This window comes from Phoenix dactylifera, chromosome 1, assembly GCF_051530095.1.
Source record: "Phoenix dactylifera cultivar Ajwa chromosome 1, Ajwa_hap1_PhDact_Kaust_v1.1, whole genome shotgun sequence".
In the NCBI taxonomy this organism is placed as follows: Eukaryota; Viridiplantae; Streptophyta; class Magnoliopsida; order Arecales; family Arecaceae; genus Phoenix; species Phoenix dactylifera.
Genome location: NC_143190.1, coordinates 10,491,090 through 10,504,495, shown reverse-complemented (window position 1 = coordinate 10,504,495; position 13,406 = coordinate 10,491,090).

The following is a 13,406-nucleotide window of genomic DNA, read 5'->3' as shown; positions in this document are numbered from 1 at the left end:
CCCTTCGTAGGCGGAGCGAAGAGGTGATCCTTGAGTCCGGAGTCGAGGGAGCGAGAGAGTGCTTATCCATTTGTATCTCTCTTGCTTGTCCGACGTCGGTGGCGGCGCTGGTGTGAGTGGGTTCCGGCGTGGGGTGCCGACAACAATTGGTATCAGAGCTATTGGTTATTCTGCAATGGCGGATGAAGGAAAGTTGCGAATTGAGAAGTTCAATGGCACGAACTTCGGGTTTTGGAAGATGCAAATAGAAGATTACCTTTACCAGAAGGATCTCTATTTACCTCTTGGAGGTAGAGCAAAGAAACCAGAGAAGATGTCCGATGAAGACTGGGAGGTCCTCGATCGGAAGACGCTCGGCACCATCAGATTGTCACTTGCATCCCAAGTGGCATTCAACATCAAAAACGAGAAGACGACGATGGAGTTGATGGCAACATTATCGCGGATGTACGAGAAACCCTCAGCATCAAACAAGGTATTTCTCATGAAGAGGTTGTTTAATCTTCGTATGAAAAATGGCGGCAGCGTAGCAGAATACCTCAACGAGTTCAATGGACTCACGGCCCAGTTGGAGTCAGTGGAGATTAGTTTTGACGATGAGATTCGGGCATTGCTAATCCTCTCCGGATTGCCTGATAGCTGGGAGGGCCTGGTGATGGCGGTGAGCAACTCTTCGGCAACGGGGAAGTTGATTTTTGATGACGTTGTGGGAGTGCTTCTGAGTGAAGAAGCAAGAAGGAAATCTTCTGGAGCTACGGAGTCGTCTGGAAGTGCACTAAACACCTCTGACCGGGGAAGACAAAAGAAGGACGGTCGATTTTGAAGCGACTCGAAGTCGAGATCCAGCAGGTCTCGAGCACCTCAGAACAAGGGAGCGAAGTGCTGGAACTGCGGGAAGACGGGGCACTTTAGGAGGGATTGCAAATCTCCTAAAGGGAAGCAAGACGACCACACCGAAGGAGTCAGCAAGGATCTGGCAAATCTTGCTGAAGACGGTGATATGGATGCCCTCGTTCTATCTTTGTCTACCTGTGACGAGTCTTGGGTGATAGACTCGGGCGCGTCTTTCCATGCTACATCCCAACGGAAGCTTCTTGGAGGATATGAGAAGGGAGACTTTGGCAAAGTCTACCTAGGGGATGGAGAGCCTTGCACCATACAAGGAAGGGGAAGCGCGGAAGTGGAGTTGGTTTCTGGATCTTCACTTGAGCTTGAGGACGTACGGCACGTACCTCAACTGCAGAGGAATCTGATTTCTGTTGGACAGTTGGCGAGCCAGGGGTACAAGGCTACTTTCACAGCTGATCAGTGGAAGATATCCAGAGGTTCGTTGACGGTGGCTAGTGGCAAGAAGGTTGGGACACTTTATGTCACCAACGGCACGGAGAACTCTATTGGAGTTGTTGCAGCAGATGTGGACACCAAGTTATAGCATTGTAGACTTGGGCACATGAGTTATCAGGGACTGGAGGTGATGCACCAGTTGGGAAAGCTGCAGGGTCTCAGGAGTGTTGAGATGGACTTCTGTGAGGATTGTGTTCTCGGAAAGCAGAAGCGTGTTTCATTCAACAAAGAAGGTAAACCTCGGAAGCAAGAAAAGCTAGATCTCGTGCACACGGACGTGTGGGGGCCTGCACCAGTTTCTTTCATTGGTGGATCTCAGTACTATGTTACTTTTATTGATGATGCTACCAGGAAGCTTTGGGTGTTCTTCTTGAAGCACAAGTCAGAGGTATTTGGGGTCTTCAGGAGATGGCAGGCGATGGTAGAACTCGAGACAGGAAAGAGGTTGAAATGCCTGAGATCGGACAACGGTGGTGAGTATTGTAGCAGGGAGTTTGAGGACTACTGTGCAGATGCTGGGATCGTCAGGCAAAGGACAGTGCCAGGAACACCACAACAAAATGGAGTTGCTGAAAGGATGAACAGAACAATTAATGAGCGTGCCAGGAGTATGAGGATACATGCTGGATTGCCACAGCAGTTTTGGGCGGAAGCAGTTAACACTGCTGCCTACTTGATCAACAGAGGGCCATCAAAGAAACTTGAATTTGGGATTCCTGAGGAAGCATGGACAGCGAAGAAGATTGATTTGGCGCACTTACGAGTATTCGGTTGTACCAGTTATGTCCATGTTGATTCCAGTCAAAGAAGCAAACTAGACGCCAAATCAAAGAAGTGTATTTTCGTTGGATACGGAGGTCAACAGTTTGGGTACCGGCTTTGGGATCCCGAACACAAGAAGATCATTCGTAGTAATGATGTGGTATTCAATGAGAAAATGCAGCAGAGCACTGAATCAGAAACAAAACCTGTTGAGCCGTGTTTTATGGATCCTGAAGAGGAGTCTACAAATTCTGGTCAGAAGACTCAGTCAGAGCAAGAACCTGAAGCAATGGCACCCCCTCCACAACTAAGAAGGTCCACTCGTAGTACTCATGGGAAGCCTCCTCAAAGGTATGATAGGACTCTTAGTTATTTGCTGCTCACAGATAATGGCGAACCTGAATGCTTCACGGAGGCATTGGAGGTTGATACCAGGAAGGAGTGGGAGTTGGCCATGGATGATGAGATGAAGTCATTGGAGCAGAATCAAACGTGGGATTTGGTGGATCTGCCCAAGGGGAAGAAAGCACTGTCAAACAAATGAGTTTACAGGCTGAAGGAAGAGCAAGGCGGGAAGAAGCGATACAAGGCCAGACTGGTTGTAAAAGGATTTCAGCAGAGAGCAGGTATCGACTTCACAGAGATCTTTTCTCCTGTAGTCAAGATGACTACTATTCGAGCGGTGCTGAGCATGGTGGCAGTAGAGGATCTTCACTTAGAGCAGCTTGATGTGAAGACGGCCTTTCTCCACGGAGATCTCGATGAGGAGATATACATGCAGCAGCCGGAGGGATACATTGCAGCTGGCACGGGTGACTTAGTCTGCAAACTAAAGAAAAGCCTCTATGGTTTGAAACAGGCACCCAGACAATGGTATCTCAAGTTCGATAGTTACATGCTTGAGATAGGATACAGGAGATGTCAGGAGGATCACTGTTGCTACTTCCGGGACTTCGGTACATCTTACATTATCTTGCTATTGTATGTTGATGACATGTTAGTTGCAGGAGCTAGCATGCATGAGATTGCAAAATTGAAGCTGAAGCTATCAAGAAAATTTGCAATGAAGGATCTAGGAGCAGCAAAACAGATCCTTGGGATGCGGATCAGCAGAGATAGGTCTAAACATATCCTCAGACTATCTCAGGCGGAGTACATCAGCCGAGTACTCAGGAGATTCTGCATGGAGGGTGCCAAACCTGTTGGCACACCGCTGGGTGCCCATTTTAAGCTCTCAAACGGGCAAAGTCCGAAGACGCGGGTGGAGGAGCTCAATATGTCAAAAATCCCGTATGCATCGGCAGTGGGGAGCTTGATGTACGCTATGGTGTGTACGAGACCTGACATTGCTCAAGCAGTGGGAGTTGTGAGTCGCTTCATGAGCTGCCCAGGCTTGGAGCATTGGCGCGCGGTCAAATGGATACTGAGGTATCTGAAAGGCACTGAGCACATGTCATTGTGCTATGGAGGTTCTGAGATCCGGTTACAGGGCTATGTGGACTCAGACATGGCAGGGGACTTGGACGGCAGGAGAAGCACGACAGGGTACTTGTTCACCTTGGGCAGTGGAGCCGTCAGTTGGATTTTCAGGTTGCAACCAGTTGTTGCATTGTCGACTACGGAGGCGGAGTATGTGGCAGCCACAGAGGCGTGCAAGGAACTAATATGGCTTCAAAGCTTGATGAAGGAGCTTGGGAAGGAACAGAAGGATTGCATGTTATATTCAGACAGTCAAAGTGCAATTCATCTGGCGAAGAATTCAGCTTTTCATTCAAGGACGAAGCATATTGACATACGGTACCACTTCGTGAGGTCATTGCTCGAGCAGGGACTCGTCAAGTTGGAGAAAATTCATACAAGTCAGAATCCTGCAGATATGTTGACGAAGGTCGTCACGGTGGAGAAGCTGAGGAGCTGTTCAGCTTTTGCTGGTCTTCATGCTTGAAGACGTTGAGGAGGCATCGTACCGATTTCACTAGGATGATCCAGTTTCAGTGGGAGCACAGAGGAGAACCAAGTAACAAGAGAATATACCCAAGGTCTCCAAGTGGGAGATTGTTGGGGTATATGGAGACCTTTAGTGATGAAGAGAATTGAAGGAGAATCAATTCTGAATAGTTCCGTCTGGTGGACTGTCGGAGTCGACTCGAGTTACAGTCGAGTCGACTCGGGAACAGTCGAGTCGACTCGAGGTCTGTCGAGTCGACCCGAGAGGAGAAAGCCGCAAAAACCATGTTTCTGTCTGGACTGTCAGAGTCGACTCGAACTACAGTCGAGTCGACTCGGAGCATCGTCGAGTCGACTCGAGATACAGTGGAGTCGACTCGAGATCGTGCCAGTCATACTGGAAGTTGTCCAGACGTGCCCGAGTCGACTCGAACTAAAGCCGAGTCGACTCGAGCTCGCGGAAATCATACGGATGAGTTTTCTTTTGGTGTTTTGTTGGCGTTTCGACGGCTATGATCATCTGAAGGTCTTGAGACTATATATAGGACTCATGAGAGCCCTAGGGTTATAGCGATTGGCCGTATATTTGAGAGATACTCTTGTTTGTGAGGCTAGGGTTCTAGAGAAGAAGAGGATTGGGATCCTACTTCTTGTGCAAAGGAAATTCTGTGTGAATCTCTTGTAGATCGATCGCTTGTGATCGTTCGGGTGTGTGCTATCTCTGTAATCAGTTCATCCTTATTGAGATTTGGAGCGGTGGAGGACGTAGGCTATTTGTAGCCGAACCTCGTTACATCTTTGTGTTTGCTTTGCTATTTTCTTCCTTCTTCTTCCTTTGATCTTTGATAATCCGTTGCGGTGCTCAAGTGTTTTACCCTACTGATACCACGGGGTAATCTTTTGCCCTTCGTAGGCGGAGCGAAGAGGTGATCCTTGAGTCCGGAGTCGAGGGAGCGAGAGAGTGCTTATCCGTTTGTATCTCTCTTGCTTGTCCGACGTCGGTGGCGGCGCTGGTGTGAGTGGGTTCCGGCGTGGGGTGCCGACAACAAGTGGGTGACACTCTCAAGAAAACATGATCCCCAATTTAAAATTTCAGTTCTCTCCTATTATCAGCATAACCCTTTTTGACGACTCTGAGTTGTATGAAGTCATTCTCTGATCACTTGCACCTTATCTATGGTCTATTGCACTATCTCTGGGCCTAATAATTTTCTCTCGCCCACATCATCCCAACAAATAGGAGATTTATGTTAAAACATTCCAAGTTTAAGCCCAACCAAAGAATCATCAATCTGCTAATGCTAAATGTAAGATACCCAAGATTTTTCCAAGAATTGTCAACAATATAAGAACCCACTGGTGAAAATTACATAGCTACCTCTAGATCGTCCATAGAATCAACAACATTCTCTTCTACTAGAAACTAACTCAAGTGTTCCATCATAATACCTTTTATATCAAATATTAATATCCTTAACCAGTTTCAAAATAAGTCAAACCACCACACTTCCGCTGCGCACTCTGATTTAATCCATTAAATACTCTAAAGCCTCTAAATGATTTATGACCGAAATATCACTTTACACTAGGAGTAAAAAAAAAAAAAACAAATTTCAAAACTTTAATTGAGCGGAACCTCCAAATCTCTCTGTCCTCAATTTATGAAGGGTATACTAACCATAACTAACCCTCAAGCCATTAATCAAGTTTAAGGTCACTACATGATCTTCACAACTTAGAATCCAAAATATCCGGATTTATTTATCTCTAGATTCCTTAGCAATTCAATTACATAATTTAGATTGACCTTCCTTCCAAAAGGATTTACTTCAAATTCACTGGGTTAAAAGTCATTGAGCCAATATTACTATGAGTAGAAATTAACTCTATCAATCTTCAAATCTTTCTTCACCAAGGTTCTTAATAACCATCAGTAATGCTATATATGATAATTCATATAAGCATCTCATGACCGAAGTCTTTACTCAATATGATATTTATTAGTGGCTTCATCAACAATGACAAAAGATCCCAGCTCAAATCTTAAACCTAGGCTTTAGTTTTAAATTAACACATCAAATAGTCTTCTACGATTATAAGTAAAATCCAGTAGCCCAATCCAAACATGAGAATTCAAATAATTAGAATTTCTCCATCAATATGCATACTCTATGTCCTCAAAATAATCAAATACATCAATAGAAAATGGACCTATTTGCAATATCCAATATGCCAATGCCAAATATAATCCACATACATATTCAACTTCGAAGAACATTCCTTTCAATATTATGAAATCTTCTTAGCTCACTCCAATACCATGGAAGATCTACATACAAATCCCACTCTAATAATTAGCAGCAAAACCAAAGTACGATCACATCATAACCCATATCAAGTTTGAACTTCCAGATCATTTAAATAATATATGAATATGGTATAACCGATATGCCATTGTTGACCTTCCTACACTTATCTTAGGTCAAACCTCTCTTATCATGATCAAAGACAATTTATACCTTCCTTCCACACTCATCGAAAGCCAAATCCGATACATACATTTTATCACAATGCCCAGTGATCTTACACCTTAAGCACTGAATTTAATTGTCATGTCCTAAGTGATCATAACCTTAAGCTATGATATATTTCTGTCACAATCCCTAGTGATCTTAAACATATGCTCATATTCCAAGGTTTGTGCGGATTTTAAATACCACATGTCGTCATAGGATGAATATGACTTAAGTCATGTTCACACTATGCGGACTTTAAAGTCCACATGGCATCGTAGGATGCATGCTCCCAAATCAATTAATTCTCCTAATAAGATTAGGAATCCTAATATGTTTAGGAAATTAATCAATTGATTAAATAGACACATGTCATGCATCTATGAGCACAAGGATTGAATACTTGGCATTAATCCAAGGGTGGGTTATAGTCCCATACTCCTAATAAGATTAGGAGGAGCCCTAAACCCAATCTATAAAAGGGTAGCAAGGGAGGAGTTATGAAATAATTCTCTCCTCTTCCTCTTCACGCCTCCTCTTTTTTCTTCCTCCTTCTCCACGGCAGTAAGGGGTCTTCATCCTCCTCTTCTTCCATGGTAGCAAGGCAAGGAAGATCCACGTGCAAGGTTCCTCCTTCCTCTTCCTCTATCGCGAGCAAAGTTGAAGAAGAAAGGGTTCTTCTTTAAGGAGGTATGTTGCAGATTTTTATCTTCTAACCCTCTCAACCCCCCAATTAATACTCTCTCTCTCCAGTATACATATATGTATATATATGTATACATACATATATATATATATATATATGCATATATATGTATGTATACATATATATGTATGCACATATATATATATATATATATGTATATATGTATCTATCTATCTATATATGTATGTATATATATATATATGTATACATACACATGTATACATATATACATGTGTGTGTGTGTGTATATATATATATGTATATGTATGTATGTTTGTATGTATGTTTATATATATATATATATAAGAGAGAGAGAGAGAGAGAGGGAGAGAGTATTAATTAGGGGGTTGAGAGGGTGAGTTAATATGGGATTGTAAAAAGACATAAAATACCCTTAAGAGTTAGAAAAGGTAAGGATATTTTTTGTCCAATGAAAAATGGGTAGATTGATAACCTACCATAACAGAGAGTAGGTTATCTATCCCCATATATATATATATATATATATATATATTTCAATACTTTTCATTTTTCTATTATTTGAACAAGAAAGAGTATAGTTATTAAAGTGTAAACTTTCTTGATTCTAAGAATCAATAATTTCATTAAAATGATGGAAGAATAATCCATATCAAATGGTTAGAAAATTACCTCGCTCGGTCTGGAAAGAGAACCTCCTCCTAAAACAAAAGAGGTGCAACCATTAGACTAAAGCCCTACTTGTGGAGAACAGCAAATTTGTCATTAGAGTGTTACGTGTACAACACTACATGCACATGTATAGCAACCATGCAGGGCATTTTCTATATAATATTATAGAGAATTAGACTACAGATAGTCAACAGTCTGATTCCTATGCCCGGTATTCCTGCTAGGTGCGCAAATAATTGTACTTCCTTTAGAAGGCATCCTAAATCTACATGCTCATGCATATGGAAAACTTTATGCCAATGTTCAGTTTTCCAAAATGCGATCAAGAGCCGGTGTAGAAACCCTATGCAGACAGCCGGCCTCAAGTTTCATAAAATTATTGGCTTATAGATAGATAGATTTGTACCAAAGAAAGAAAAAAAGAAAGATAGATAGATAGATATAGAAATTGAACAGCCAGCCTCAAGTTTCGTAAAGCTAATCAGCTATGAGAAATCTGGAACATTTACATAATTCTAAGAACTGGTATATAAAATTTACTAAATTATTCACCCAATCAAGAATCTGGAGGTTTTTCAACTATCATAATTAGAAATTTGGAAGTTTTCCTTGCTTAAATTTGATTTTCAAAATCCTTCTAATTTTTAATAGCTGGTGTGATTTGAAAAATTCTAAATATTGATGAAGAATTCTGAACATTTTCACAAGTAAATTTGATTTCCAGGATCTTTCCAAATTTTAGCAGCTGATAAAATTTCGTATAAATTCAAAAAATATCAACATCTTATAAAATCTGCTAATGAAGAAGAAAAGAATGGTGGAAGTACTAATGCATCTGGTGATGGGAAATACTAAATCAAGTAAAGTACATATCAAAATCAGATATTTTTAAATCTCTTAATGCTGGATTGTTTTGGAAAGAAAACTGCAATTCATCTTCGGGTTATAAGAATTACATAAGGATATGACAAAGTCATTAACAAAAATTTATGCTATGTAAACATTTGATCCATCTAAAATTAACATCTATGTCTTTACCCCTCAAAAATAGAAGTTTCCATTTATGTGTTGAAATCTTCTATGCTAGGGTCTAAAGTTCTAATATTTCTTTTCCCTTTGTGTTTGTAGGTATCCGTCTTAAGGATTTGCAGCTTGAGTATCCAACCTACAAGAATAAAGGTAGGCAAGACTTTCAAGATGACCCCAAGGCATCTTTATTAAAGCATACTTTAACTGCAAGACTATAGGCGGGTGAAAATGCAAATAACACACATGAATAACTTGTTGCTATCTGCCACTCCGAATATATCATGAAACACCAATTTCAGATTTGCTTGTTCAGGATTTCGCAGAAAATATCATGTTTGCCATTATTAAACAGGAAATAAAAAGGGAACCAACACTTCTTGGGTCCTTTCATTCTTCTCTTTGGTACTGCAACCGCAGTAAAGAGTTCCACTATATTTGCTTGTAATTTTAATTGCTAACTAGTTAACCTCACGAGTGTGATGGAAATGAAGCCAATTTTTTTGTTCCTTTCCTATTTCATGGCAGAGAATCAAGCTTTTTCAATGGCTCATGCATCAGATGGTAACAAATAAATGAAATAATATGTTTTTATTTTATTCTCGCAATGAAATTTAGATGGCCATCTAACGTTTTTTCTGGGGAAGAAAGAGGGAAAATGACATGCTAGTTTGTCTCTATCTGGATAGAAGGCTAGAGAATTTATTTTAAAAAATAAAATATCCTAACGAAAACTACCTCCTAACATTTTTTTAAAAGCATCCGCGGCTCAGGTACTTTTTAATTCTCAGTCCTTCTCTGCATTGCACAATGACCGTAAACTAAAGTCTCGGCCAAGGGCTCTTTTCCTTACAGACGAGTCTGCAAGGGACCACATGTTAAATCATCCTATTTTTTAATGATTAAGATGCAAATCTGCTAGTATACTAAACTGAGATCCACTAATTGAACGTTAATTATAATTTTTAGTACTCCAAAATCTGATAAAATGAAAACAATCAAATCCCAACAAGACATCCAATATCTTGAGATATGTCTATAATAAAAGGCTAATGTTACGGGTGCAATCTATAGATATTTACATGGAACAACCATGCACGCTAGCAATCTACAGTATGTTTTTTTTTTCCCGGAACAAGAATGAGACAAAGACCTAGTGAAGTAGTAACCATGTCTTGGAAACCATGTTGTAGATGTAAGTCTCCACTTGTATCTGAGACCACTTTTCACACCTAACATCTGGGCCTATTCTCGATGCTAAAACAACAACAGTTTGTCATATCCACTTCATATAATCAGACTCTCAATTAGAATTCAAAAATTCTTTAAAAAGCTATGGCATGGATTCAATTATATCACTGTAAACTTCTAAATGCATGGATTCAATTATATCACTGCAAACTTCTAAAGAATTACTACTTCACATGCACATATGCATGCATGTCACGTACACAAAACTTCTAAAGAATTGTTACTTCACCTGCATGAGCCTATAGAAAAGGTGGAAAGTGGAATCAAGTAGGGTTTCGTAGATTCGGGAGACTTCTCTTTTTCTTGGATTTCTATAATATATTAACGAAAACAACAAGGATATAATGCCATTAAGGTGTAATTCATATCTTAGTAAAAAAAGATTTTGTAGAACTAGCCATACTGGCTCGCCAAATTAGCACAAACCATTCATCAACATCTTCATTCAAGTTTTCAAAGCAATCGTCTTCCTAGTTTGCACAGGTAAGATATGTTTCTATGGCTTATTTAAGCCTCACATAAAGTTATATGCATGCTTTTTTTCTATAGCCTACCCTTGCCCAAGACTCAATATAAGAAATCATACAATCCACAATATTATTTTAGTGATAGTCTAAAAAAATACTAAAAAATAATATTTTGCTCTGTATTTATGATAAATTGCCAAGTATTAGTTTGTAGCCCATGAATCCATGACATTATTTTAGAGATATTTTAAAAAAACATTGAGAAATAACATTTTGTTCCATATTCATGATAAATTACCTGGTTTTAGTTTGTAATTCTTCTTTATTTATCCTATCGACAAGTCAAAAATACTCTTTAAAGACATGATTAGCTGACAAAAAAAATATTGATTAGGAGTATACATTAATGCTGGGTTTAATTCATATCCTAAATGAGGATGCACAAAATTGATTTGGCCAAAGAGCTCGAAAACTAATCTGACTGAATTTTATATTAAAAATATTATAAATTATATAAATAAAATATAATGTAAAAATATTAAAAACCGTATAATAAATACCACCGTAACTCTTTAATTACAGTATAAATAAAATTATCTATATTTTTAATAATAACTTGTAAGGAAAAAATTGTATATAAATATAGGGATATATTGAATTTATTGATATTTAAAAAAGTTTTAAAAATATCATAAAAAATAAAATAAAATATTTTTATTTTTTATTTTTTATCAAGCAATAGAGAGATTTTTATAGAAGAAATAACTATTAAATATTAAATGTCACAACATATTTAAATATGTATATTTTATAATGTGAATGAACTTTTAGTAAGGACAATAATATTAATTTTAACAAAGTAGAATGTTATCATGATGGCATAATGATAAATTTCTAATTGCTACTATGTAAAAGCATCGAAATAGGTAACAAGTAAGATAACCAATCTCAGCAAGTATAAGAACTGAGGTATGTAGCCACCTTTAACAAGATCGAAAAGGTATGCAATCTAAGTGATAAACTCAATGAATAGGAAAAATAGGGGAGAAAAACAAAGGACAATCTTGCACACACATCTATGAACAATAAGATGTAAAACACTATCCGACTAAAACTATAACATATAGGACATTGATGATAACTGTGAGCGTTAAATCATTGGATACAATATATTAAATACCGGTGAGATAGATGGGTTCCAATAACGGTTGCATATCAAAACTCTCAACTTACTCTTTGATTACCATAACTAGCAAACTAACTAAAACATAGATTGTGTAAACTAAATAAAACATAGCTTGTGTTGGTGTGGGAATAAGTTAAGGGGAGTAAACAATTTTTTTTTTTTTTGAGAGAGAGGTGGAGATCCACTTGCACTATATCATCCATCTTCAAGTTCAGGAAATTGCTATCCAAAAATTAAAATGTAGAATCTCTGGTTGCTAAATAGAGATGTGCCAAATTAGCTTGGAGTAATTAAGTAAATTAGCCCTAACCCCTTCTAGTTTGGAATAAACTATTCCACTCAACATGGTAACTTCCTAATTGGACTGATGTCCATTAGTCCATCTACTTTGATGTGCTCGATCGCACGAGCATCGAGGAGGAACCCGTTCACACACTGTATGCTGAGCTCGAGCGCAACTAGACGGCTGTGATCGTGGACTATCTTTAAGACGGCAAACTCCTGCAGGAGCGATGAGAAGCATATCGGCTAAAGAAGTAGGCCGCATGCTATGTCCTCCTGGAGGAAAAACTCTACAAGAGGTCAATCACTATTCCTCTTTTTTGGTGCCTCTGCCCTAGTGAAGATAATTATGCACTGCACAAAGTTCACGAAGGAATCTGTGGAAGCCACCTCGACAGTAGAATGCTGGCCCACAAGATTCTACGTCCGGGCTACTACTAGCTAAGCATTCAAAAGGATGCTACAGACTTCGTAACAAAGTGGGATCGGTGCCAGAGACACGTGAACGTCCAGTGACAACCAGCTGTGTCCCTTTCCCCAATCGGTGACATATTGAGACCTTTCCCTTAGGCAGCTAGATAGAGAAAACTTTTGAAAGCGGCCATCGACTACTTCACCAAATGGGTCGAGACTGAGCCCTTAGCTCACATCACCGTGAAAAATGTGCGGGGCTTCATATGGAAGCAAATTATATGTCGCTTTGGTCTTCCCCGTGCTATCATCACAGACAATAGGAAGTAATTCGGCAACACCTACTGTCACGTCCCCACCTCTGTGGGACACGTGAGGCACCCAGTGCCCACGTGGGGGCCACATGAGAGGGGACCGCGGGGCTCCCCTGCTAGATATTGTCCGATTCTGGGGCTTCACGCAAACATCCTTCACCCCTCCCCAGTTTTTTTTCCTCCCAAAATGCGTCTGCAGGATTAGGAGATACCCGCCTCATATGCCCAAGCTCTCGAACGAGTTTTTCCGATATAGGACTATTGGGCCTCACACCCTTTCCACCATCGGACAAGAGCCGTCCTCGGCTCTGATACCAAATCTGTCATGCCCCAAACCCAACACTCGGGTCGACCACGTGACACGGCCACATAATTCCTAAAGTAAAACCCTAGAGATCATATAAGGCCTAAAAAGGTACAATATTCACAAAAATGCCAAAAATTAACGATTAATGTATTTAAATCAAACCAACTAAAATGTACTGATTGATTACACAATTTCAAATGTCCATAAATAAAAGATAAATTAACTTCTAACTATCTAGC